Source organism: Vicugna pacos, chromosome 8 (genome assembly GCF_048564905.1).
Source record: "Vicugna pacos chromosome 8, VicPac4, whole genome shotgun sequence".
NCBI lineage: Eukaryota > Metazoa > Chordata > Mammalia > Artiodactyla > Camelidae > Vicugna > Vicugna pacos.
In genome coordinates, this window is record NC_132994.1 from 65,018,433 (window position 1) to 65,044,857 (window position 26,425).

Sequence of the window (26,425 nt, forward strand, 5' to 3'; positions counted from 1 at the left end):
GGGCCTGCAGGGAGGCAGCAAAGAATAGTGAAGCCAGGGATGGACTGTAAGTGCAAAACATAGGAAATTGAGAGAGAGAGAGAGAGAGAGTACTGATGGCCTCATTGTCCTCAATGTAATGGGCTGCCTCCTGCAGACAGGGGATGGGGTGAGTTAGAAGGTTTGTGGGCCAAAGTAAATGATAAACCTGCGGCGGAGAGGAACTGTAGGGGGAGCGGATAAGGATTAAGGCAGAAGACATGTCCCAGGACAGAAAAACCCCTGGCACGCATCAGGTGTCCAGTTAATAGTCAATTAAAATCTAATGCCAACAGATGGTAGAAGAGCATCAAGGACCCCCTGAGGTTGGTGATCACGATTTATCTTGGTATCATTATACATGGGTGATTTCTCTTTAGTTTTCAGCCTCAGAGATACATAAGTTAAAGTAGAAAGATGGGGAGAGAGTAGAGCTCAGTGGTAGAGTATGTGCTTAGCATGCACGAGGTCCTAGGTTCAATCCCCAGTACCTCCATTTAATAAATAAATAAATAAACCTAATTACCTCCCGCCCAAAACCACAACAACAAAAACAAAAGTAATAAAAAATTTAAAATCAAAAAAAAATTTAAATAGAAAGAAATTTAAAGTAGCAAGGTGGAGACTTACCTGGTGTTGGTCTTTTCCTGGGGAGTTGCAAAGTTTAAGGATGAAGGAGAGTGAAGGATATTGTTAAGAGAGTGATTAGGGGTGAGGCGCGGAGGATTTGATCCACTAGGAGAAAAAGGCGGGGTTCGGGGCTGAGAGGTGGAGGCACTTTTCATTATGTGTCCATAATGAATACCACCCATACAAAATTTCCTCACTTTTAAAATGATGATATTCATAAATTCATGATAAATTGGTAATAGTCGTCATTTTATGTATCATTAATTTTAAGGTTTTGTAAAATAAAATGAGAAGCAATCTAAACTCCCAACAGCAACAAAAACACATTCAAGTTCAAGGAGGTAATGAGAGAAACCCACACATGATGTTCCTGGGAATTTGTGATGGTATCACGTTTCACTCGGGCAGATGTGGCTGCGAGAAGTCTCAATGTCTAGCACAATATTAAAAGTCAGATCTGGTTATTTCTCCCTTCTGAGAAGAGAGGGCCGTGCTGAACACATAACAATGGCTGCTACACACGTTCACCTGTTCAGAAACACATGAGGACCCGTGAGTGCATGTCCCTGTGTGGGGTACCACTTACGTGCTGAGTGCCGTGAGCAACCAGGAGGCATGGGAGAGATTGCCTGACCATCAGAATAGTTTTCAGTTTGGCTCAGGAGAAAAGGTTCACTAATCTATATGCCTGTTAAAACAGCGTGTGATCAGGAGGCCACAAGAGCAGTAGAGAATAATAAATATGAAGATGATTTTGCAATATAGGAAAAATGTGTGGCCTAGGGCAGCCTATGAAAGCTTGATGGCTTTGGTGAAATTTTAAACAGTAGTTGCAGAGGAAAGGTATGAGAGGCTCAAAAGGCACGTAGGATTCCCTCAGTGAGTTATCTATTGTGATGTTGCCTTCTGTCACTGAATCGCATTTAAGGCTAACTTAAAAACTGCAGAGAGGCCTGAAATGCAGTTTTCAGATAAAGCTTTTTTTAAAAAATGATAAATAAATAGAAAAAAACATTTAAAATATTTTAACTGAAGAATAAATCAATTTCTCCATCACTGGATCAACTGATTTAAATTCAGGCATATGGAAAAATTTAATTTCAGACCCTAAGCCTCATTCTGGGAGAAAACCCATTAAAGTCATGAAACAATTGAAAAAATAAATCTTTATTTTGTAGAGAACCCAGTGGATGCTGGGAGGTGCAGCAGCATTTTGTGCTTTTGGATTATTGCAAACACTGACGTCTATCTTTGCCTGAGAGGACCAGGCTGTGGTTTGTAAAGGACTTCAGGTTAGGAGTGGGTAGGAATTTGTAAGATATTATCCTTCCAAGAAGAGTTAGTATTTTGGGGCAGGGGTGGTGGTACAGAAACTTAAAACTACTCTGGTTTTAAAGTTGCTGAGTGACTCTTCCCATGGAAAAATAATTAGCTCTCGATCCTTTTTAGTTTGAGTATTCAATAGAGCTATCATTGGGAACCAAAGGAAATAAAAATGTAGGTGGGTAGGGTTCCCACCCATAAAAGGCTTATAACAGAATAGTTTGAATTTTCACATGAATGTTTTACATTATTTCATTAAGTTTACTCCAGTACATTTCAATTAGTTTCCTGGAGTGCAAGTAAATTGCAGCTTTCACTACTTTAAAAAAGAAAAAAATTGTTTTGGGGAGTTGTGGAGATTTATGTGCTGCAAACTTCATTTTTAATAAAGGACGCTGAAATGTTTTTAATGCCCTGAAATAACTGAATGAAAATTTTAGGAGTCTTGTAATTAAAATAAAAAATATAAGAGCTATGGATGGACATTTTAGAGGAATCCTAGTTCTGTTGTTTTTTCTTTTGGAATTTGTGAACCAACTATATGTAATTTGTAGCTCAAAAGAATTGAGAAATGTATCTGTTTAGGTCTAATTTTGTCCTTTTTAATGTTTCTAATCTCAGTTGTCTTCACTCATAGGACAAATATCTCAGTTTATCTGAAGCCATATTTTTTAATTTCTTTGTTTTTTCATTTCTTTATTTCCTCTCTAGTCTTTCATGGGTTCAGACATGTGAATCATCATCATTACCCACTTCCAGTTATGAATATGATACTTTTGGATTTTCTCAGTGTCTAGACTCTGGATTTTTAAGATACACAGTTGATTTAGTAGTTCAATAGGGGGCCTAATTAAACCCAGCTGTGTTAAATGTTTATGTTAGTTGTAAACTACATGATGCACATCCTAAGTGCATCTTAAAATACGGAAACTTAATAAATGTGCAGTGCCTTGGCAGGTACCCCTGAAAGCTGTCAAGTGTATCCAGGGCCCTCGTTCCATGCACTGTACAACACTCACGATGGATTTGGATTGTGCGATTCACAGAAGGCAGGACTATGGACTTTTTCTATTTTAAATTTAAAGTAATACATCTTTTGGGTGTTAACAGAGGACATTTTTAAGTTGAAAGGGATGAAACAATCATGACCTCTCATACTCGTGTCATCGTTAGGTAAGTTAGCAGCTTCCTGTGCAGGTACTTGTGGACTAGCACACCGAAGATTTGGGTTCTCTTTAAAGACAAAAATCATCTATAGATATGAATCCCTCTTCAGGGTCATGAGACAACTTTCAAAGTGTTAATGTTCATGAGAAGACGCCCTATTTTGAATTTTTATATGAATAACAATTTAGCATAAAACAGCCAGATCACCATATGTCATTCATGGGTTGTTTGTTTTCATTTTAAGTTAGAGTAATATGTAACACTCATAAACGTCACACTTACAGAGAGGGGCAGGGTGTCTTTTGAGCTGCTTTTACGTGGAGGGAGCAGGGCCACTCTGGCCTACCCAGCGGCCTCTGTGGTGGCAGTGTAGCATCAAATGGCCTGTTATGTGATTGACTCTGCTCAGTTGGTCCCTTTTTTTGGTTCACTGAGGGCTTCTTCCTCCTGTCCTCCCCTGAGACCCTCCATTCTTCACAAGCCTACAGACACTGCTGCTAGACAAGGGAACAGATCTTCCTGCCCCTGGTTTTGTTCATACTCTTGCCTTCAAATCAGAGTTTAGATAAAAATCCCTTGTTTTAATTGTTTTCAGTTTGCTTCCTATGTTTGGAGCTGTAGATTTTTCTCACTTTGAAACATTCTCTTTGTTAGCAGTTAGATGCCTCATGAATAAGACTTGATTTTTTCTACTCTAAATGGATATATTGTTTTAAAAATCTAATTCGTTTGGAAGGGGCTGAAATCAAACATAGATACCTCATTCCTTAAGTGGCAGCCACTGTTAACAGCTGCTGTATTAGTGTTGTGTATACCATTAGTATATAATAGTGCTACATTAGTTGTCAGCAACTTATTTCCTCTCTAAAGCATCTATCGAACCTCTTCTCTGTAAAAGTGAGAATGTTAGCATCCTTTATTCAACCCTTTGCCCCATGACTAAGATGACAAACTAGTCCTTATTTATCCAGTTTTAGGACTGAAAGCCCCATGTCCAGGAATCCCCTTGGTCCTGATGCAGGAAAAACGGATGTGGGGCGTGAGAAGGGCTTTGTCCTAGGCTTCAGTTGGGCCCCTGGGATGTGCCCCGCCAAGTGGGGGTCCTTGGCTTCATGCAGGGAAGAATTCAAGAGCGAGCCACAGTTGAGTAAATATAGATATATTTAGAAAGATACATCAAAAAGCAAGAGAAAGGCCACGAGGTGTGGGGGTTGGGTGCTCAAATTAGAGTAAAAGTAGGTACACACTCCATAGACAGAATGCTGGCCATTTCTAAATGGAGACAAAGAGGCCAAGAGGGGCAGCGTGGCCCATTTTTATGGGCTTTGGTAGCTTCATATGCAAATAAGTGGAAGGACCAGTCTAACTAGCTTGGGAAGGGGCTGGGATTCCCAGGAAGTTGGCCATTTCCCACTCTTTGACCTTTTGTGGCTCACCTTGAGACTGCCATGGCGCCTGTGGGCATGTTATTCATCATACTAACATATTACAATAAGCATATAATGAAGCTCGAGGTCTACTAGAAGTTAAATCTCCCATCATCTTGAGCCTCAAGGCCTGCTGGGGGTTGAATCTTTCACCATTTTGATGTTAACTGCTGTAGCGTTCCTGGAATGGCTGTGCCCTGCCCCCTCCCTGTCTCAGTCCCAGGAAGGTGGGCCCTTACCTGTAACCCCACAATGTCCGACCGTAATGTTTACGGCATCACGGTAATACTTGCTGTTAAAGTGTAACTCTGAATGCTGCTTTTGTCTATAGATTGTTTCTAAAAGTCAAAAGCCAGTATACAAATAGGATTCACTGTGGAGCCACAGAATATAATGAGATCCGTACAGAAAGAAGTTCTGCACTGAATCCCTGAATTTTGCTGCTTGAAGGAGATTTTTCCAACGGTTTCAATTCTTTTTAGACACTCCTCTGCTTCTGGGTTATGGTCAGCTCCTACTGTTTTTCAACATCCACTTTGTTCCCTTCCTTAGATTCCTGATTTCATTTGGTAGATTATTCCCTGTAAGTAAATTTTTATATATAATATACACAGATGGTAAGCTCTGTTACTGCATGTTTGGAAATGTCTGATTCTGCCTTCACACTTGATTGATAATTTCAGTCTAGATTCAAAATGATAGTTCCTCAAGTTTGAAGGCATTGCCCCTCTGATACCTACAATCTAGTGTAGCCAATAAGTCTGGTGTAGACTGATCCTTTTAACTTAGTTGATTGTGTATGTATGTATCTCTGTCTGTCTGCCTCTTTGAAGCTTTGGGGAATTTTTACTTTTATCCTTAGTTCAGATATTTCTCCAATGATCTTTCTTTCATTAACCCCCCCCCCTTTTTTGGCCTTTATGATCAGAAGTTTCCTCTAGCTCGGGATATTTTCTGTCCCCTAATACTTACGCAGTCTTCACCTAGAACTCCAGTGGATAAATTTTTGTCCTCCTGTAATTGATTCTCCGTGTCTTTCATATTTTCCTTCTCTTTGTTTTTTGCCATGCGTTCTGGAGATTTTCTTGGCTTAAATTTTGCAGCCTGCTAGATGAGTCTTTAGCTATATAAATTCTATTATTTAGTCCACTGAGTTTTCTGTTTTGGCACTTATTTGCTTAACAAATGAGAATGTTTGCTTTCTTGTTCTTTTTTCCATGAAAGGAGTGTGAATATCAATGACCATTACTCCAGCCCTTAAGAAAGTATTGTTCTTGACAGTGATGATCTGGACTGATAATCTTCTTGGATTGCTAAAAAATTGTCTTTTCCAGCATCAAACACTTCCTTAATTTGTTAATCTGTAGATAGACTATATTACTGTTTTCCACCAAAACTCCAGTTCCAACTATGTTACCTGTCTTGGTTCCTTGGGATAATTTAGGCTTCTTCTTTCCTGTGTTCCCCCACTGTTTTGGGATGTCTTTCCTTCCAGCTCCTAACTCTCCTCTAAAAGCTATTCTGATTGTCCCCTGCACCCCATTTACACAGAAGGTTCTGGGACATCCCCCTCAACCAGAAGCAGTCTCCCCTTTCTCTTAATGTTCACTGAGCCTTGATTGAACTTTTCTTGCCATTACACCCCCTTCTCTGCTTGAGGGTCCCCACTGCTAGAGCAAGATTCCTGAAATGAAGGCAAATAAGGGTATCAAGGGAACAAGGAAATTCCCAGACACAGGAGGGAGAGGATGGGGAGTTCTAGTGAGCAGGTGGAGGATGTCCCTGCCAGGTACCTTGTGTGAAAACTGGCTCATCAGTGGCTAGAGGCTCACGTTTCTGCCTCTCACCTAGAAACTTAATTGGACTGAAACTTAATTTTTCAAATTATTGTATGTTCCAAAAGTCTTCTATGTAACAATTAGTCAATAGATGACCAAAATAGAAGCTATTAAAATTATCTTTATGTGACAGGGAACAGAATTATATAACCTGGATGCATTCCTAAAATTTCTTTGTAGTTTGGCTCCAGAAAATTACTACTTTACATACAGCTTTTAAAATATATTTAGACTTTAAGTTTAAAGCGTGAGAACCACTTGTGTAAACATCACTGAATCCCATTCCTTTCATGAATGGGGTGATGTTACTTGTACTCCTTCTTCACTTCCGCTGGAAAAGCCCATTTCTTTGGGGAGGGCTTTAGCTTATACTCACCTTGGAAAGTGAAAGGAATTCACCTGAGTGTATTGCAACTCAGCCTCAGAATTCTCACCATTGCTACTGAAAACTGCTTGGCCCAAATCTCCGAGTATAATGTTTTTTAATTGGACTGTCTGTCTTAAAATAACAAATGCCCATACATATATCCCTAAAGCTGTAAATCGGTATGTTAAGGGGATTAGAATAACCCTTATTTTATTTATGCTTTAACAGAGCGTAATCCCTTCCCCTTTTTTTTTTGAAGAGCAGTCTTGCAGTGAGCGTTGCAGTGAAGTGAGGCGGGAAGCGGTGATGAAGGGCTTCCTGGGCTGGGCTGAGGGGCCTGGGCTCATCGGTCAGCAACGGGGGAAACTTTTGAAGGATTGAAGCAAAGAAGTCACATGATCACATTTGTCATCCAGATGACAGGGTGGAGGTAGGGTCGGAGGCAGACCAGAGGGGAGGTCGTGATGTAATAATCCATGTCAGGAAGTAATGGAGCCATGGACCAAGGCAGTAAGAATGGTTCCTGCCCAGCTCCAAGTTTTTATGCTGTATTAATTGTGCTGTCATTAGACAGATTTACTGGTTATTTTATAAACATTTAGCCCTTTTAGAGCTAGAAGGGCCCCAAGAGATTCTTACGCAGTCCTTCCGTTTTACAAATGGTAAAACCTGAGGCCTGAAGAAATGAAGTGATTCCTCCAAGTCACGCAACTCATCACTAGCAGCGCCTGGGCTTGGACCCAAGTCTGCTGATTCCAAAGCCAAAGCTTTTCTTGTGATGCTTCCCACCTGCCCTTCCTGCTCGCTGCTAGGCACAGCCCGAGCCAGCGTCCCCCTAAGGACCTGTCACCTGGTGGCTGGTGACACAGTGGACTATTGACTGAATTACTGTTTTCCTCTGGTCAGCTCATGCCCTGACTCTTTCAAATGCCTAATTCTAATCCTCCTCACTCTCCCCAAATGCACATCCTCGCCCACCACATTCAGAAGACAATCTTATCTCTTGCTTCCCAGAGAAAATAGAAATCCCCTGAGAACACTCTGGGCTGCTGCCTGCCGTCACATTGACTAAGTCTTGTCTTCCTGCCCTTTGTTCTTACGGTGAAAGTGTCACCACTTTATTTAATGCTGGGTCCTGGGCCCTCGGTCCCAGTTCCTGCTTGTCTTTTCAGAGATATTTCTAATTATTTTCCCTTTTCTAGTATTTTCAACCATTTCTTCTCTAGAAGATGTGCCATGTCATCATTTATATATCATCTGGACTTTTTTCATTTAAAACCCCACTTAGAATACCTATCCAGTGAGCACATTTCACTCACTCACTTATTTGCTGACTATTTGCGAGTGGCCACCATGTGCCCACCGTGTGCTAGGTGTTAGGCTTACTGTCATGTACAAAAGAAATGGGGTCTCATGTGGTCTGGTGGGAGAGACAGATGCTAAACGAGTATCTACATTTGCTGAACATTTAGGTTGGAAAGTGCAGTCTGAGCAATTTTATGGTAGTGGGTGCTATATTTCAGGTTTTTCGTAGGTATGGTATTTCAGTTCCTTACTAACATTTGTGGCAGTGTGTCCTCATTAGCATATCTGTGCATTACCAGAGGCCTGGCCTTTGCTTTCAGTTTAATTTTAACATCACATGGCCAAACATCCTTGCTATTACAGGCTGTTGTACACACCCAAACATCTGGGCTAAAATGCACATAAGTCTGAATCTGAAGAAATGTTAATCTGCTCATGGAGTTAGAAACTAAAAACCACATATACTTATTCTAAATTAGATTTAGAATATTCCAGGGGAGGGATAAATTAAGATTTGGGATTAGCAGATGCACATAACTATATATAAAATAGATTAAAAAAAAAACAAGGACTACTGTATAGCACAGGGAACTATATTCAGTTTCTTGTAATGACATATATGGAAAAGATCTGAAAAGAATGTATATATGTGTGTGTGTATATATATAGTGTGTGTGTATATATATAGTATGTGTGTGTATATATAGTATGTATGTGTGTGTATATATGGTATGTATGTGTGTGTACATATAGTATGTATGTGTGTCTATATATAGTATATGTGTGTATATATATAGTATGTATGTGTGTATATGTAGTGTGTGTGTATATATAGTATATGTGTGTGTCTATATATAGTATGTATTTGTGTGTATATATATAGTATGTATGTGTGTGTGTGTATATAGTATGTATATGTGTGTGTGTATACACACTCCTGAAACTAACATTATAAGTCAACTGCACTTCAATAAAAAAAATTAAAAAAATAAAATTTATTCTCAGATAAATAAATACTTAATACAATTTAAACTTACAAGGCAGATTGAAAAAAATCCTAGTGGTTCTCTGTGAAGAAAACCGAAAATATTAAGCAGAAGGAATCATCTCCTCAGTTCAGACTCCCAGAAATATTTTTAATGACATTCATATTGAGTTTGAACCTTTTTAAATTAGCAAAATAACTGTGTAAGTACACGATAGGTATGCGATAGACAAGTTTAATAAGAAGGGAAACAGTTTTCTCAAATACAGATTTAAAATGACAAGGTTTCTTTGCAAGTGTCAATTATAACCCTCCCAGTTTCCTCCTGGGCTGCATAATACAATTTTAGCATATCCTCTCTTTTTAGAAGTAAAAGCAGTCTGCATTAGCAAAACCAAGTATTTCCAGGAAGTACCAGTTTCTGTAATGGTGGGGAACGTGTGGATGAATAAATCACTGTTTGGTAGAAACAGTAAAATGTTTTACAGGAAGTCTGTCCCCCATGTTCAGGTTTCCCTGAACCTGAAAGTTCATTGAAACGTCCTCAAGGTGAATGTTAAATAACAACTCTACGATATATTTTGTAGTTCATTTTTTAAAAAACTGATATGTCAAAGCCTGTTTTTCTTGACTGATGTGGAAGGGTTGAAAAAAAAAAGCCTTCAGTGAAAGGAAATTACCTTTCTAAATATAACATTCTAAAGTGATGTAACAGTTTTTCCATATGTTGCTTGAATAAAAGTAGTGTTTTTTACAGAAGCATGGTTTTTAAAAAAATCAGTACTTACCATTAAATAAACTGGCAACAACAAATTCAAATTTCTAAAGCCGTCTCCCCACATGTTAGTTTATTAAATAACTAGTATACAAAAGAAAGATGATCTCTTTGATTTCCCTTTACTAAAATCTATTTTACTTATGAGACAGTTCAACTTTAAAAACTACAGCCATCTGAATTCTGTTAATTTTAGGAAATTTCAACTAACATTGTTCTTTTTCATTGCTTGCTAACACATTCTGAATCACTTAAAGTTACTGACTGAGGTTGAAAGAAGCTCTTGGACTCTATAAAAGGTGTTGCTTATAAAATGTTTCTGCTTAGACATGTTTATCCATTTCCATGATTTCCTCCATTCTGTTAAGCACAGAATCTGCCCAAACTTTATAACCTTCACAGTCCCTCTCCTTCTCTTTATTTATGTCTGGACTTGAAGATCTTTGGAAAATGCTTGTCTCACTCATAGTATTCCTCTGCTGGTGTACTACTAAGCCCCAAGTCTGAATATTCGAGTTACATTCTTTTTATGCTTTCAAGAGCACACTGGGTAACAAGCTGCCTCTGGGCATTGTTGCTGGCTAACTCTGTGACAGCCCATCCCACTGACTGGAGGTTCCGTGAGGGTAAGGAACTGGGTCTGTCCAGTCACTGCTGAGTCCTCAGTACCCATATCATTGGTGCTCAGATGTAGAATGCATTCAGGTCATTTTAAGAGTAACACAGTTTACTTGGATGATCGGAAAGTGAGTTAAGAAAGTGTTGATGACTGCTTTATAGCACTTGCAATTTAGCTACAATCCAACCTGTTGACTGGTATGCAGCCCTCCAAAGCCACCTGTCTTGGGCAGAGGCGTGGTTTTTTGCTTCGTAATCTTAGTGCCTTGAACAGCACTTGAATGAAGGTTGTCCATTCAAGGAACATTCATTCTTGCCCAGTGTCTCTTCCAACATTGGACAATAAAGGAAAGTGGTGTGTTGGAATCCGCAGTTCTGTTTGCCCAGCTTTTCTTATGAAGAGGCCAAAGTTTGCTGTAAGAATGAAAAAGAGAGGGACACACAAGGGAATATGAGGAAGAGATCACTTGCTGGGACCCCTGGTCGCTGATTATGTATTAGAATTAAGGATCCTTCGTCAAGTAATTATGCCACCTGTTAGTCTCTTTAAAAATATAAACAAGAAATGGCAAAGTCTAAGGTCTGGCCGTGAAAATCTGGTGTGCAGAGTTTTTATTGTCTACCTGCTTTTGGTTTCCTTTCTGAAAAATTCACAGCCAATTTACCATTAACTGTAGCCTAGATTTGGGAAGCATCCAGTATTAGCCTAACGTATCTTAATGATGTATAAAGAACTTGAATCAGTTCTGCCTACACACAGCTGATGTGTGACCCCGTGGATCCCAGGAACCAGTACAACCTAAAGACTGAACTTGTCATTTCATCCATTTTATTTACGTGCAGACTGCAATGCCTGACGAGACGTGCAAACCCAGGATGCAACATCTGAATTGAGCAGGCAGAACCTTCACTTTGACAGTTTACTTTTTTCTAATGCATCTATTAAAATGCCACTGAAAACAATTCAACATATTAAAAGTTGCTTTAGGTGTGCAGTTTTCCCAAGAACACACCCACTTTGTAATATGAGATGTATTCCTCGGAGACCATGCTCTACTCATTTTATAACCTCCATGCCTGGCATGATGCCTGGCACACATCAGGTATTTACCATAAAATTTAATCAAATTGTGGGTAAAACTAGTGTATTTACTGATTAAGAAACCAATAACTATTTGTTATTGAAAGATTTGTACCCCTTTCCCATAGTCTCCACTTCCAAATTCTAGGGTTTTGGTTTCTTAAGTGGTTGAGACCCACTGAATTTCTTTTGAAACAAGAAATAGCTAATTAGAGATACTGAATTACAAGTAGAAATGGACAAGTTTGCAAGGAAAGCTATAGAGTGTCTGTCTTTGGAGGTCTCTATGAAAATAGAAATGTGTATTTGCATTACTGTATATAAAATAGATAAAAGACAAGGACCAACTCTATAGCACAGGGAACTATATTCAATTTCTTGTAATGAACCATAATAGAAAAGAAACTGAAAAAATATATATATGTGCGTGTATATGTATAACTGAATCACCTTGCTGTACACCTGAAACTAGCATTGTAAATCAACTGCACTTCAGTAAAAAATAAGAATAAAAAATAATAAATGAAAATAAAGAGTAAAAAAAAACTGTACATAACAGATCCTAAATACTTACTGAATGAATAAAAAATTGAGTCAGATATTTAAATAATTACCTGCTTGAATGAAAAATGTTTATGATTGTTTAACTTTTTTTAATTTTATTTTTTATTGAAGTGTAGTTGATTTACAGTGTTATCTTTAGATGTACAGCAAAGCAATTCAGTTATACATATACAGACATAGCTATGTATTTTTCAGATTCTTTTTCCATTATATGTTATTACAAGAAATTGAATATAGTTCCCTGTGCTATCCAGTAGGCCCTCGTTTATTTTATATATAGTAGTGTGTATCTGTTAATCTCAAACTCCCAATTTATCCCTCCCCTGTCCTTTCCCCTTTGGTAACCATAGTTTGTTTTCTGTCTGTGAGTCCATTTTTGGTTTGTAAATAAAACTTGTTTAACATTCTTATTCTAAAATGTTTGATCATTTTAATTCCCCCACTCCCTTCCCTCCTTGGTCAAACAGTGTCTACTGTGAATTCTATAGCTAGTGGTTTTCCTTACGTCTGAACAATTACATGTACATATGGCATTCCAGGATCAAAACTTGGCTTTACGAAACAACTAATTAACTTTTGACAAGAAAAAGCTAGGAACTACTCTTCTTATTTTTGCAACTTTTCGTATATTTCCGAATACATTTTCTTCAAGTTAACAGCCTTTCTGGAAAGAGCAGGATACATTTTAAAAGGTATATTCTCCAACAATAACAAAAATTAAGTTCCTAGAAACATATTTGATGAAAGATCTTTATGAAGACAGTGGAATATCTTTAACTTTATTGAAGATACTTTTGAAAGATCTAAATAATTGGAAGGGGGTTAAGATAGTCATAGGTGATCTCATTATTTTAAAGATGTCAATTCTCCTAAATATAGATCCAGTGTAATCCCAGTCAAAATGTAACATGTTTTTCGTGGAACTCAGGTTGATTCTCAAGCTTATACAGACCAAAGATCCAGAAACAGCGAAAAGAATCCTTAAGAAGAAACAGGTACAAGGATTTAGAGATGTTATTTATGTTGTTATAAAGCCAAAGTGATTTAGACCCTATAGTTTTGGCAATAGGGATAAATGACTAGGCTAGTAAAACAGTATTTCTGAAATAAGCCCACATTTCTTTAGAAACCTGATATGTAACAGAGCTGAAATGCAAATAAGTGGAAAGAATAAATTTATACATGATATTAAACAAGACACAAGAATCATTATACCACAGAGAAACGTATGTAACTGCATCATATTTAAGAACTTCTGCCTGTAAAAAGAGAGACTGAAGAGAAGCCATAATCCATAACAGACAGATAGATTTACATGTTGGGAAATATATAAAGAACTCCAACAAATTCATAATAAAAATAATTCAGTAGAAAAATGGGCAAAATACGTGATCAATTTTTTCACAGGGAAGGAAACATGAATAGCCAACACATATATGAAGTTATGCTCAACTTCATTAGTAGGAATACCATTTCTCACCCATCAGAATAGTTATAATTAAAATTTTATAGAATCAGATGTTGGACATAATGTAGAGCAAAAGGAACTCTCATAGACAGACATACATTGGATAGATTGCAGGTTCAGTTCCAGACCATTGCAATAAAGCTAATATCACGATAAATCAAATCACAGAAATTTTTTGATTCCCCAGTGCATGTAAAAGCTATGTTTATACTATACTGTTGTCTATTAAGTGCACAACAGCATTATGCCCCCCAAAACCAATTTATATACCGTAATGTAAAAATACTGTATTCCTAAAAAATGCTAACCATCATCTGACAGCATCGGTTACCACAAACCTTCAGTTTGTAAAAAACTCAACATGTTTGAGGTGCAGTAAAGAACAATAAAATGAGGTACGCCTGTACTGTGGGTGGAGTGTAAATTGGTACAATTACTCTTGAAAAAAAAAATTGACATTACCCAGAAAAAGGTCAACACATGTATGACGAACAACCAAGCAGTTCCAATTCAGGGAGATGCAATGCAGAAACATGAATACAGGGGCCCTGTACCACACTGCTTGTAATGGGGGAGAAAAACGGAAATAGTGTGCCTACCCAGGAACAAATCACAGCGATCAGGGAGATGAAATATGATGAATGCTTTCGCCTGACTGATGTTTTCCAGAGCATCTGGGCTGACATTAGGGCAAAGCAGAGGAAAATACTGGTGATGGTATTATTCAGCCCACTTGCAGCAGCCAGGTTAAGAAGGTTTGTATTACGCTAGCTGATGTTCCTGGCCTTTGGTCTATGAAGGAAATGAGGCAGCTCGAAGACGGCTAAGCAGAAGGGAGAAGGTGGTGCTTATGTGGACCGAGAGTCCCAAGTTACCTAGCATTCCAAATCAGAATGGACACATGTGGGATGGCCCTCCAGGATGGTAGGTGTGGGGCAGAGGCAGGAATCTTGTCCAAATACAGAGATTCCTTTTGGATTTACACAACCAAACTGTGTATCCCCTCAAAAACACTCGCCTTGTTTTTGTCTACTTGCCCATCTATGTTACTGATTTAAGGAATGCTTTCTAGGTACTTATGGGAGGAACACTGGGAGAGCTGCCCTTTTTTGGCAGTATGACTGTTGAGTACACTGGCCTAAAGTCTTGTGATTTCTGGTAGCCCCTTTTGTGAATTTCCACCATCACTTTGTTTCTTCTATGAAGTCCATGTGTTTTACCCAAGAAATAAAGATAACAAATTTCATGCTTATGAGCAAAGCTCTGGGGCTCCTGTATTTCATATAGTTGACATTTTAGGGAAACTGTTTATGCCTTGGTATTTGTTCAGTTATTATTATAAGTAGAAGTATTTCTATCAGACGTGACTTTAAATCGTTCCTTGTTTAAATCATGTCAAACTCAGAGCATTAAATCTGCTTTTACCTAGTCACTGGGTATTATCATCCCCCAAAGCTACCAGGCCTTTAATTTTGCCCTAAAATAAACAGCAAAGATGGTCTGTTTTGTGGGTAATTTTCATTAACATTCATTCTGGAATGACTGGAATTGATCCCACAGTTACTATGGTCTAAAATGAAAGGTAAGCTTACTTTAGATGCTGTAGCTGAAGAGACATGGTGCCATATTGGACTTGAGTCTCCTCTTTATAAAACCAACCCTGACATTTTATTTATTTTTATTCTCAGACTCACTATAGTTGTGTTTTGCCTATAGAACTTATTTTAAACATCACTTTGCATGTCCCCCGACTATAAAATAAGTTTCACATTGTTCTTTGGCCAAAAGCAATAAAACATGACCCATTTTATCATGGTTCAGTGAAGGGCAATTAGCATTTTCTTTTCAGAAATACAACATCAATGACTATTTATAACATTTCCCTAACCTTCAAAAGTGTAGTAAAGTGTTTTGGGGTTTTTAAATACCAAATTCTATTTGCATCTAATGCCCTGAGTGCAATATATCAGTGGATTTTGCACTTAAGGCCGGATAATCAAATAGTCTTAATGTATTTTTTTTCTAAAAATTCTATCGTGAATTTATAGAACAGCCTCTAAGATCCTCAAGTATTCATCTGTAAATAGCATCACTGATTGTAAAGGCTTCTTGCTGCTCTCATATTCCTATAATGGTACTTCACCTTTTATAGACTAAAAATATCAATTCATTGGTTTACCTTGTATTGAATTTCCTAGCTAGATGATGCTTGTTTTTTTCTTTTTCTTTTCTAAAAAAGTACAGTTATACTTTTCATCATTTCTCATGAGGAAGCCATTATCCTAAAGATTTCCTTAAATATTTTCTATATAGATTCTTTACTATAAGCATAATTTTTCTGAGTATGATCTGTTTTCAGACTGTCTCCATTTTCATTTCTTGACAACTAGTCATTGCTACCACGGGACCGAAAACATTGCTTTTTGGATTTTGTGTTTCAAATCATCCGATGGCACCTTTACTGTTTCCAGTGGGGTTTTGTTCTGTTTAGATATTTCTCTTGAGTTTTCTAGGTATTCAACCCTGCACCTGCTGATGGTGCAGTTTGGTCTGTTCAGTTCCTTTCACTAATGCTTTGTGGGCATCTTTTATTTTATTCCTGACTTTTTGACAAAAATTGTTGTCTGTTGATTTTAGACCTTTTTAAAAACCATAGTGATCTTTCTAATTCTAGGTTACTGAGAGGTTGTCGGATATAAGTGCTGAGTTTATCACATGCTGTTTTGTCATATTTGAAAATATAAATATACGTTAATCTCTTGTGACCTATTGATAGACCGTAAGAGTTCTATTTATATAATATTTGTAGAATAAGCCCAGTTTATATCGCTGTGTTATTATTCTCATATACTAGAAATCAGGTGTTCTGAGCACTTTGTTTGCTATGCTTCTTTCTTGTTTATCTAAGTGAAGCAAGCCTTTTACTTTTTTTTCTCTCCTTTGTGTCTTATCTGGTTTGGTTATCTGATAAGCTTCACCAAACAAACTGGAGGGTCTTATTTGTTTTATATCCTGAAAGCTTTTTATATAGTTTGGGAATTATCTAATCCTTGAAGTAGACCATTTTTTCTTTTCAGCTGTTATATGTCTGGTTCATTTTTGTTTAACGCTTTTATCGTTGTGTGGTTCCTATACAGTAATCTGCACATATTCAAATGTACAATTGGATGAATTTTGATATATGTTTACCCCAGTGAAACCACCCCCACAATCAAGATAGCTAACGTTTCCATCACTCCCCAGGAAGTGCAGTTTTCACGTTCCCAGTTTATCCCTTCTGACTCCCTTTACCCCCTGGTAACCATAAGTTTGTTCTCTATATCTGGTTCAATTTTAATAGTTAAATATCACCTTAGCAAACTTGAGATGTTCAAATTCATTCCTAAGGATCTTTTTATTGGCAGTCTCAGCTTTTCTCCTCTCTTCCATATCTGTGATATATTCTTCTGATAATTCTAGTTTTCTGTTGGATTTTAAGACTAGATTTGCCTGAAATCTGTCTATGAGATATTTCATTCTGTAATAAACCAGTGACTACTGTTTAAAATATCTAAATGACAAATTCCCATTTTCATTTTTTTCCTGCCCTCCTAGATTGTGTTTATTGCTATTTTAGAACTGAAGTTTAACTATGTAGTTCACTTCTTTGTTCTTTCCAACTTACAGGGGAAAAATTCCAGTTACTAGTGTCACAAGTAAAACTGCATTTCTTACTCCCCATACAAAATGAAATTAGCTCACTTTTCCATCTATCCCCACTCATTTCCCCATTTTTCATAACATACTCCAGGATTTCAGACTTATATGAGCCTAGTTATTACAGTAAGGTTTTTATTAGACATATTTCCAAAAATTTTGGAAGGTTGTACTCTGGACTGTTTTTAGAAATAATTAGTACACTCATTCCTTGTTTATGACTTTTAATGCTCACCATCAGTTCTACTACATGACTACTTTTTCATTCTTAACTTTTTATTTGAATTTATCCCTCAGTCAACTGGAAATATTTTCAAGTCACTTTTGTTCATAAAGATACCTAGCTGATACAATTCTAGGCATGTTTGTTTTTCCAATATAACATGTGTGGTTCCTTCTTTTCAAAAACAGTGACCAGAAAAAAAGCAAACCCCAATTCTACTACCTGTAAGCATCACCCCCACCCCCACCCCCACCCCCATGAACTTCCACCTTCCAATGCCAACTGCTTTGCACAGATGAAAACTGAGAGGAATCACTGGATGCAGCCATGGAGAGGAACTCAGGGCTAGAGTGGCCATGGCCTTAGAAGGCTGTTCCCATCCTGTGGATGACTTGTGCTTCAGAGATAAAGATACGAGGGCTGGGACTGAGTGAAGTCATCCATTCTCCTTCTGCTCCTTGGAGTTTTCTTTCTCTACCTGGTAGAGGACTTTCTCCTTGGCTTCTGGCCAGTCCTTGAACTTAGTTTTTAGTGCTACTGAAAGTTCGAGTGCCTTTTGAATTTGCTAAGTATTTCAAGGGAAAGGGAAAAATCAAGGATTGGATATCAGTAACTTTCTAATACCACATCCTGTAAGCTTTTTTAAAAATTAAATTGTTACGATTATTGCTATAGGTCTGTTATAGACCAGTAGGGTAGATGTGGCATTTTCCTAAGAAAATTATGGTCTTTTTGCATCTGGTCATCCTTTTGCCACTTAAAATTGGCCTGGATATCTCATCCATGTTCCACTGAAATCATTCTGGAAAAGTAATATACTTAAGTAAAAAGAAATTTATTGTTTGTGTTTCTACTACAGGTGAAGACGGATATTAGTAGTCTGTGGATGAAGACACTGGAAAGGCTTCAACCATAAAAGTGAGCCATTTTCATTTTTTTACCATTTGACTAGGAAACATGTTAAAAGATGAATAAATTCATATTTCAGGTTTGTTAGGTATTTTGTTACAAGTACGCTCTGTGAGCAAAATTTTTCTTGGCTTACAAAGACATGAATAACAAACGGTACAATCAAAGGGTGAAATAAAAAAGAAAGTGCGTATTTCAAAATACATGTATGACCAATAAAAATGGAGTCAGGAAGAGTCAACCATTGTGTGACCCAAATTGGAGTCATTTCTTCCCATTGGCCTTGTACTGTTAAGGCGTCTGTTTTTTAGGTGCTATTTTAAATGCTTTTCATTGGCCAGAAAAGTTCTTCCTGTTCTTTTTAAGTTCCTGTTTTTCCTTCAAGATATGAAAATCTCAATCCAATTTTGTGGTAGTAGTACTTGAAAAACCACGATGAATGATAAAAGGGAAAGGAAGGAAGGGGATATACCCTTTTTTTAAGGTCTAGGCAATGATTTTATTGTTTCTCCTTTCCTAAGGCCTTTAATTTATCATATTCTGACCACATTATAAGCTGTTTGTCAAGACTTGAAGGGTTGAGCTGACATTGCTCAATTACATAGCGAATGCTCACTAGAACGGTAGGAATGTGTGAAGAAACTCAGTCCTGCTAAGCATAGCATTTATCATTTTTCACTCATTTATACTTTCAATTTTATACCAGGTCTTTTTTTTTTAACCAAACAGTAAAATAAAAATAAAATTACAGTATAAGTGCAACAAGGGGTTAGAGTTTTGTTGTCTTTAATTAGCAAAATAATCATGCTTTATTGCAATCATGAATATTTGATACACTGCATTCTTCTTCTTGAGGTGCTCACAGTTATTACAGAGACAAATGGTATTTTAATGGAGTAAAGATAACTTCACTTGTGTTGAAGTTCAGAGTTCATCTGTATTTTTTGCTAACTGGTAAAACAATGGTTTTCTTACCACAGATCTTCATCACTGGGAAGAAAGTCCCAGAAGTTCTTTTGCCTAATGTATGACTAGAATGCTGAGTAGCTTAAAAATGAAGCGTCTGTGATCCAGAGTTGACTCACCCATTATGCACAGTACCTGGGGTCCAGCATGCTTTTAATGGCCCACGAAAATGTTTTCATTTTAATTCTTTCAAAAACAACAAAAAATGAATATAATAGTAGTGAATACATAATAATGAACCCACCCTAGGTTGCATTTTTCTTTATACCAATGCAGTTGTAAAATACAACTTTTAATATTCTTTTTTTTTTTTTTAATGGAGGAAGGAGCCAAAGTGCCTCAGAGCCCAAGAAAGGCATCAGGTCCCCCTACCCGAGTCTCAGTCAGGCACACTCTCTGTATGTAAAAGATTCAGTCATTTGAATGCTTTTTTTTTCCCTTTTTTTTTGAAGAGGAATAATCATTTCTTTTTCAGAGATGATTACCTTCTCTGTAAATGAGTGCATAGACTTGTCTGCTCATCAGAGATACATGGTTCTGTCTCCAAAGAAAAAAATGACGTATTGTTAGGTTGGAAAGCTGTGGTTATTATGTTTCCCTAGAATAAAATAAATATTTTCTCCCCGAGAGACCCACTGATACCGTGTTTGCTTTGTAATATGATATGGATCATAAGGGAAGGGAAGGCCAGACCAGCGCGGGATTCCTTGGTCTCACTTGGGACAGGCATTTCTGCCCGAGGAGTGTGAGTTCCAAGAGAATAGTGGCCCACCCCGCCTCCTCGCTGCTATGGGAGTCTAGAATTTTCGCTCCCAGTTCTTCCGTAGTTGCTGATCTGTGTGACTGAGTATATGACATTTTCAGTTGCCACGACTGATCTGGTTTGGTTTGTTTCCGAAGCCGTGATCTAGTGTTGGAGAAAATACCTTTGTTAGTCCTCAGCTGCAGTGACCATAGAAATTGTGCGTAGAATATCTTCTGAAAGTCACTTGTTAATTGAAAGTATGTTGAATGTCTGAGGAACTTCTGTTTCAAAGTTTGTGCCACTCAAACATCAGCTACCTGAAAGCCAGGATCTTCATGTGTTTTGCCTATTGCTCTGTATATTTCTAGGTATTTCTGTATACTCTAGAAAAAGCCAGACACAAGGGGAGCTCAAATGTTTGCTGAAAGAATGAATGAGCTAATTTCCTTCTTTAGGAAAGTCATGTTTCCCGTTCTGGGGGACTAGGGCTCCAGGCCTCTGTTAGAGGTAATGATGGTGGAGATCAGACACTGGAAGGACCACTCCCCAGTGCCTGGAGGGGTGACCCTGTGCTGGTCAGCCTCCATCTCAAGACTCGGTTTACCCTTTCACAGAAATAAACAGTTGGGCTGGAAGGAACATTTTTTACTTTTCTAGAACTTCTTAAAACAACAACAGAAGAGGCATTCTGATGGCCTCCCCCACCTCAGTGGTACCCCTAGACTCCTCCTACCCCATGTTGCTCTCAGGCTGGTCCAGGCCACCCCACATTCCCCCAAAAGGAAAAATACCTCTGTACATTTTTTTTTTCTGGTGGTGGGGATGGTTAATTAGGTTTATTTGTTTATTTATTTTTAGAGGAGGTACTGGAGATTGAACCCAGGACCTCATGCATGCTAAGCATGTACTCTACCACTTGAGCTATACCCCCACCCCTATATTTCTAAAACAGTTGTTTATTTTAAATGTAAATATGTATAATTAAGTTAATAACCCACCCACCCCCCAAAAAAAGTCATGTTAAACCTCTGAAGTGTTCTGAAATTGTTTGGGGTATGTAAGTGAACTGTAAAACCTCTAGTTCTCAGACTAGCAAGTATCTGGGCATGTACACACAAATCTATATAGCGCATCAGCATGAAATAATAATCTACAAAACTATAGATGAGAACTGTTCTCTCCAGGGTAGCAAGCCAGTCAATGCCACTGGGTACCAATTAGTCAAATTAAGCTAGGAAAGCAAGAGAATTCAAGAGCAAAGTGCGGCTCTCTCCAGCTATTGAAGACAGAAGTCTGGAGGTGCAAACAGAAGAAATCAACTGTCCTCAATTAGTAGTATTTGGTTAGATGGTCCTGATTTATAGAAATGTTTGAAAAATCAGCAGAGTATAGGTCTGTTTTGTAGTTTTTCGACCCTAAGTGAACGCGAATGTGTCATTTTTCTCTTAGTATGACCTGTGTTTGTGTTACTCAGCCTCAAGACTACATCTTTGCAATGCTGCTAAATATATGTATTTATCCAAACTCATATAAACATTTTTTTCTGAATAAACTTGCTCATACATTTTATTCTTGGTGCCATCTTGTCCAGGGTTTCACCTGCCCTGGTTCTTTAATGAAAGTGTTTCAGCAGTGGAGGCTAGGAGCGCACAGCATAGGATTGCCCGAGGAACAGAAAGATGCCAATTAAATGTTCCAAGACACACACCAGGTGCTGGGGTGCTCAGGGCATCCTGATCTTTGCCGTTCTTGCTAGCATTTTCTGAGCTCCACTACGTGGCCATGCTTTTCTCTGGAAGGCGTAAACATCACTCTAGTTTCTTCCATCCCTATCTGAGGGCTCTCACAGCCCCTTCATGAGCAACTGCAGGAGGCCCATGCACTGAGCCTGGCCCAGGTCAGTAGCTGCTCGGTGGCACCTCAAAAGTCCTGAAGCTAAAGGCTTTGTGGGGTTGCAGTATTGGGGCTGATTACTCCTAAGACTCACAAACAATGCAGTGAAGGATGCTTAAAGAGGAATAGACACTGCCCGGCCCTTTTCATATCCCGTAAATGACCTTGCCACTGTGTTCCAGGTCCCGGAAATATCTTACTTAAGGCTGACAAATTTGTTGGAAAGCAGCTAATAGAAGAATTATCAGTGGCTACAGCATAAATGATTGACATTGTGAATAAATAACTCACTATATTGAGCTAGACATTGCTAATAATATACCCATCCGGTGTAGTTCTTGGCACCATGCTAGGGGTCAGGGACTTAATGCAGTATGCGATCTTTAAAAAGTCTTTGAGATGCTTTCCTTCAGTTTCTTTCATTGCAAACCCCCCTGATTATCTTTTGGGATGGCGGTGTCATCAAAATAATGTTTTAAATGTATAATCGAAGATTGAAAGTGTTATAAGAACTAAATATAGTAGCAGTTACAAAAATATAGCACAAAATTACACGGTGAGGATGATGTGCAGACTTGACTCTCTGAGTGTGGGCCCCTCTCGTATTAAAAAACATCTCCTATGAAGGAGTTCCGGAGATGGACTGTATAACAGTGTGAATGTTATGTGTATTTAACTGCAATTAAAATTAAAAAAAAATTTAAGTATCTTCTAGAAGTTTACATGCCTTAAGCTGAGATAGAGATTGGACACCCTTTTGGTGGGTAAGGGGGTGAAGGAGGAAGACTTCCTCACTGTAGAGCCTTCGTTACAGCTGGTGAAAGTTGTGCACATGGAACATATGGGTCAGTCTGAGGGGAGAGCAGAGGGTGAGGGACTCCATTCTTGAGAGGAAAAGGATGTAAGTTAAAAAAATTAAAAAGTACTTATTTTCTCACAAAGGGATGACTTTTAGAATGAGGACCCGGTTCCCATTCCTGGCATTGAGCGTAAGGGGATTCTCAGGACAGTATGTTCTCAATTTTGTGCATTTATGGTAATAGGTTTCTTTCAAAAACAAGGAGGGGGGGGCTTCGTGGTAAAGTAAGTTCGGGATTTAAGCAAGGTTAGTGATTCTTTCTTCTGCGAAGTCTTTACTATGCTTCCCTGAACGGTGCATCTTCAACAAGGAGACGTTACAGGCAGGGTTTCCCAAACATTGCAAAAGAATCCCTCTCTTTCTCCACAGCCCCCACCCCGCTGCCTTCTAGTTTTTTGACTTATTACCGTGTTGTTCTGTGGAAGGTAGTTTGGTAGATGCAGGTGTAAGTTCAAGTGTGAAAAGAGGAAGAGCACAAACACAGAAATGGGTTATAGGGAGAACTATAGATGAATTGAAGGTGTAGTTGTGACCTGTCCCTGTAGGAGGAGCCAGGGAGGACATCCGGAGCACAGAGTTCCATACAGTGGCTCCAAGAGCTCCATCTGGGTAACCAGTAATGGAGCCAGCCCTGGAGCTTCCCAGTTAGGGAGTCCCTCACCCTTTGCTCTCCCCTCAGACTGACCTGTATGTTCCATGCATACAACTCACAGGGCATCTCGAAGCATTCAGCTAAGCCACTGGCTCAGGGATCAGCAAAGGATGGCATTTGGTCTTCTGAAGTTTAAATGTGAAGAAAATGTTCCTGAGATCTTTTGCTATTAAACTACCTCCAACCTAATAACATTTGATAGATTCTGATGGACTCCTTATGCAATACATTACTGGAAGAGAAGTAGCGTGAAATTGTTTAGCACAGGATGTTATTGATACATCATTAAAAGTGATGTTTTAGGATGATCATTTGAAAAATGCATGCCTACTTTGTGTGAAGCACTAACCACCATGACTTGTCGGGCTTGCAAAGGGACCATCTAATAGGCATGGAAAGGCCATCACGTGAAATCTCAAAGGAACCAGATGCGTTCAGTTGTGCCAGATCTGCTTTCGGCAGCTGTAGATAATGAATCTAGTGCCTGGAACAGACAGTTAGTTGTAATATTTGAGAAACTTGTAGAAATGCTGGACCAGATTCACCGAGCTTAGGAAGTCAGTAGAACAGAATTACCCACCGTGGCTTTAGGTAATTAAGGTCTGTATTCATGCAGACTGACGAAAGCCGACACCCCCTCTGCCTCTGTCTTGGCCCCTTGCTTCCTGTCTTGTTCAGGATCCCCAGCTATTGCTCTTTCAGCTGCATTTTCCAAGGTATGCATACTTTTAGAAATCTGTGGTTTTTTGCCTTACACCATCATTCCTTTTCTATGCCATAAGGAAAGCCTGTTCTGGAAGAAGATTACATTTGTGATAAAGACTTTTTAGAGTTAAGTCGGGTATTAAAGCAATCATTGTGTTTTAAAATTGAAAGACGCAGGAGTCACGATTGATCTTAAGTCCTGTATTAAGTAGAGTATTTTCTTTTAATATTCTTTGTCTTCAAAAATGTGGGATCTGGTTTCTTAAAATGTTGTAACTTCATATATATTCCTTTGATTTCTAAAGCACAGTTCTTCAAAGAAAAACAGAGTTTAGCAATTTCACAAGTCCTCATAAATGGAATATGGTAACTATCAGGCTCTTAGGCAAATGATTGCCAAATCATTGTTCACTGGTTTCTCTTTTCTTTCTAAGCCCTCTGTCTCAGTTCTCTCTTTTCTGTGTTTTCAGTTGGGGATCTCCCAGTAATCTCTAAGGTTATGTATTCCTAAAATTACCTTTTATCTCCTATTTGAGGAAAGTGAAAATTTTTAAAAACAATTTTATTGTGGTATAAATTCTGTATAGTAAACTACACATATTTCAAATGTACAATTTGATGAATTTTGATAGATGTATACACCGATGAAACCACTGCCACAATCAAGATATTTAACATTTCCACACTCCCCAAGAGATGCGAATGTCGAACTCCCAATTTATCCCTTCCCACCCCCTTTACCCACTGGTAACCATAAGTCTGTTCTCTGTGTCTGTGAGTCTATTTCTGTTTTGTAAATAAGTTCATTGTGTCTTTTTTTTTTTTTGGCTCCACATATAAGCAACATCCATATGGAATTTTTCTTTCTCTTCCTGGGTTACTTCACTTAGAATGATGATCTCCAGGTCCATCCATTTTGCTGAAAATGACATGACTTTATAAATGAAGATTTTTTGTGCAGACTTATCAAGTGCACATTTGACATCTCTCTCCCTTCCTCCTCCACACACCCACCCCAGTTATCTAATTTGTCACCAAATCTCAATTAAATTTACCTCACCATCTGTCTCATCCCTCCTTTTCCATTTCCACGGCCTTCATAAAGCAGAAAAAAATGAACACTACACATTTTATACTTTTCTTATTTCATTCTTTTAGTCTCGTGCAGTTATTACCACAAACTGGACTTCACAGGTTAGGAGACTGAAGCTCTCAGAAATTTAAGTCATTGACCAAAGTCACACAACCAGTAGTTTTGGAAACAGGTCAAGTTACAAATACCGAAGTACAACTCTAAGTCCAAGTCTATGGTCGTCTTTGCTGCCCTGGAGGGTGGAGTGCCTCCTGCAGCCCAGCCATGCCGCGTGCCTCCGTGTTACCATGTTGAGTCAGAAGAAACGGATTCTCTTTCTCTCTGGTTTTTCCGAACGCATGAACCTCCAGTTCATTCTGTCCACCAGCCTGGTCCACCCATGGTGCTGGGTTAATTATGTCAGGTATCTAGTCTAACATTCACAAAAATATATTGTTCCTTGCCCCATAAGCTCCAACCTGTTTTTCCTTTTCATCTTTAAGTCAGCTGTTCTTTTGGAGTTACCGTGAGGGAAGCACTGTGGGCTGTGAGGTTGCCTGGAGCTGGGCATGCATCACTGCTCACCTCCTTCCCAGAAGGCTGCAGGCAATTTTTTTTTTTTCTTTTTGCCATCCTCATCTATAGAATCCTGATGGTAAATTGACTTCAGATGAGTTGTGGGTGCAGAGAGTGTGTACCATGCCAGCTGTAGCGAGAGCCTGGCAGGCTCTCAAATGGAGCTGGAGGGCAGTTGCAGTAATACTGTTATCTAGACCTTATCTATCCTCTTAAAGTCAGTTCAAATTCCTCCTCCTTTGTAAATGACTCTGGCCTGATTTTATCTGCCTCCTCCTGTATCAGTTAGCCTCAGAACAATTCATTTAGCAATTTTAATTATGTAGTGCCTCTTGACACTGCTTTGTGGTCTTAAAAATCCTTCTTGAAATGCCTTCTTAAGTGTGGTTAATTCCTGCTCTAATGGACTAAAGTAATTCAAAGGCAGGACTAGATCTTAATGCATGTGATGTATAGTCTGGTATCTGATATATAACTATTCACAAACTTTTTTGACTCAAAATTAAGAAGGTTCACACACATTCAGATGAAACCAATCAGCTGTGTTGATTTTAAGTATAGAG

The 26,425-nt window shown here is 38.4% G+C and overlaps 1 protein-coding gene across 1 annotated transcript in view; it reads left to right on the plus strand.

Moving 5' to 3' along the window:
- The window catches only part of PLEKHG1 (pleckstrin homology and RhoGEF domain containing G1), a 211,015-nt gene that overhangs the window by 40,205 nt on the left and 144,385 nt on the right, over window positions 1-26,425 (plus strand). The window contains exon 2 of the mRNA XM_072966035.1: window positions 18,345-18,403. The gene's annotated coding sequence lies outside the window, so the exon portion shown is untranslated. The remainder of the gene's footprint in view (window positions 1-18,344; window positions 18,404-26,425) is intronic.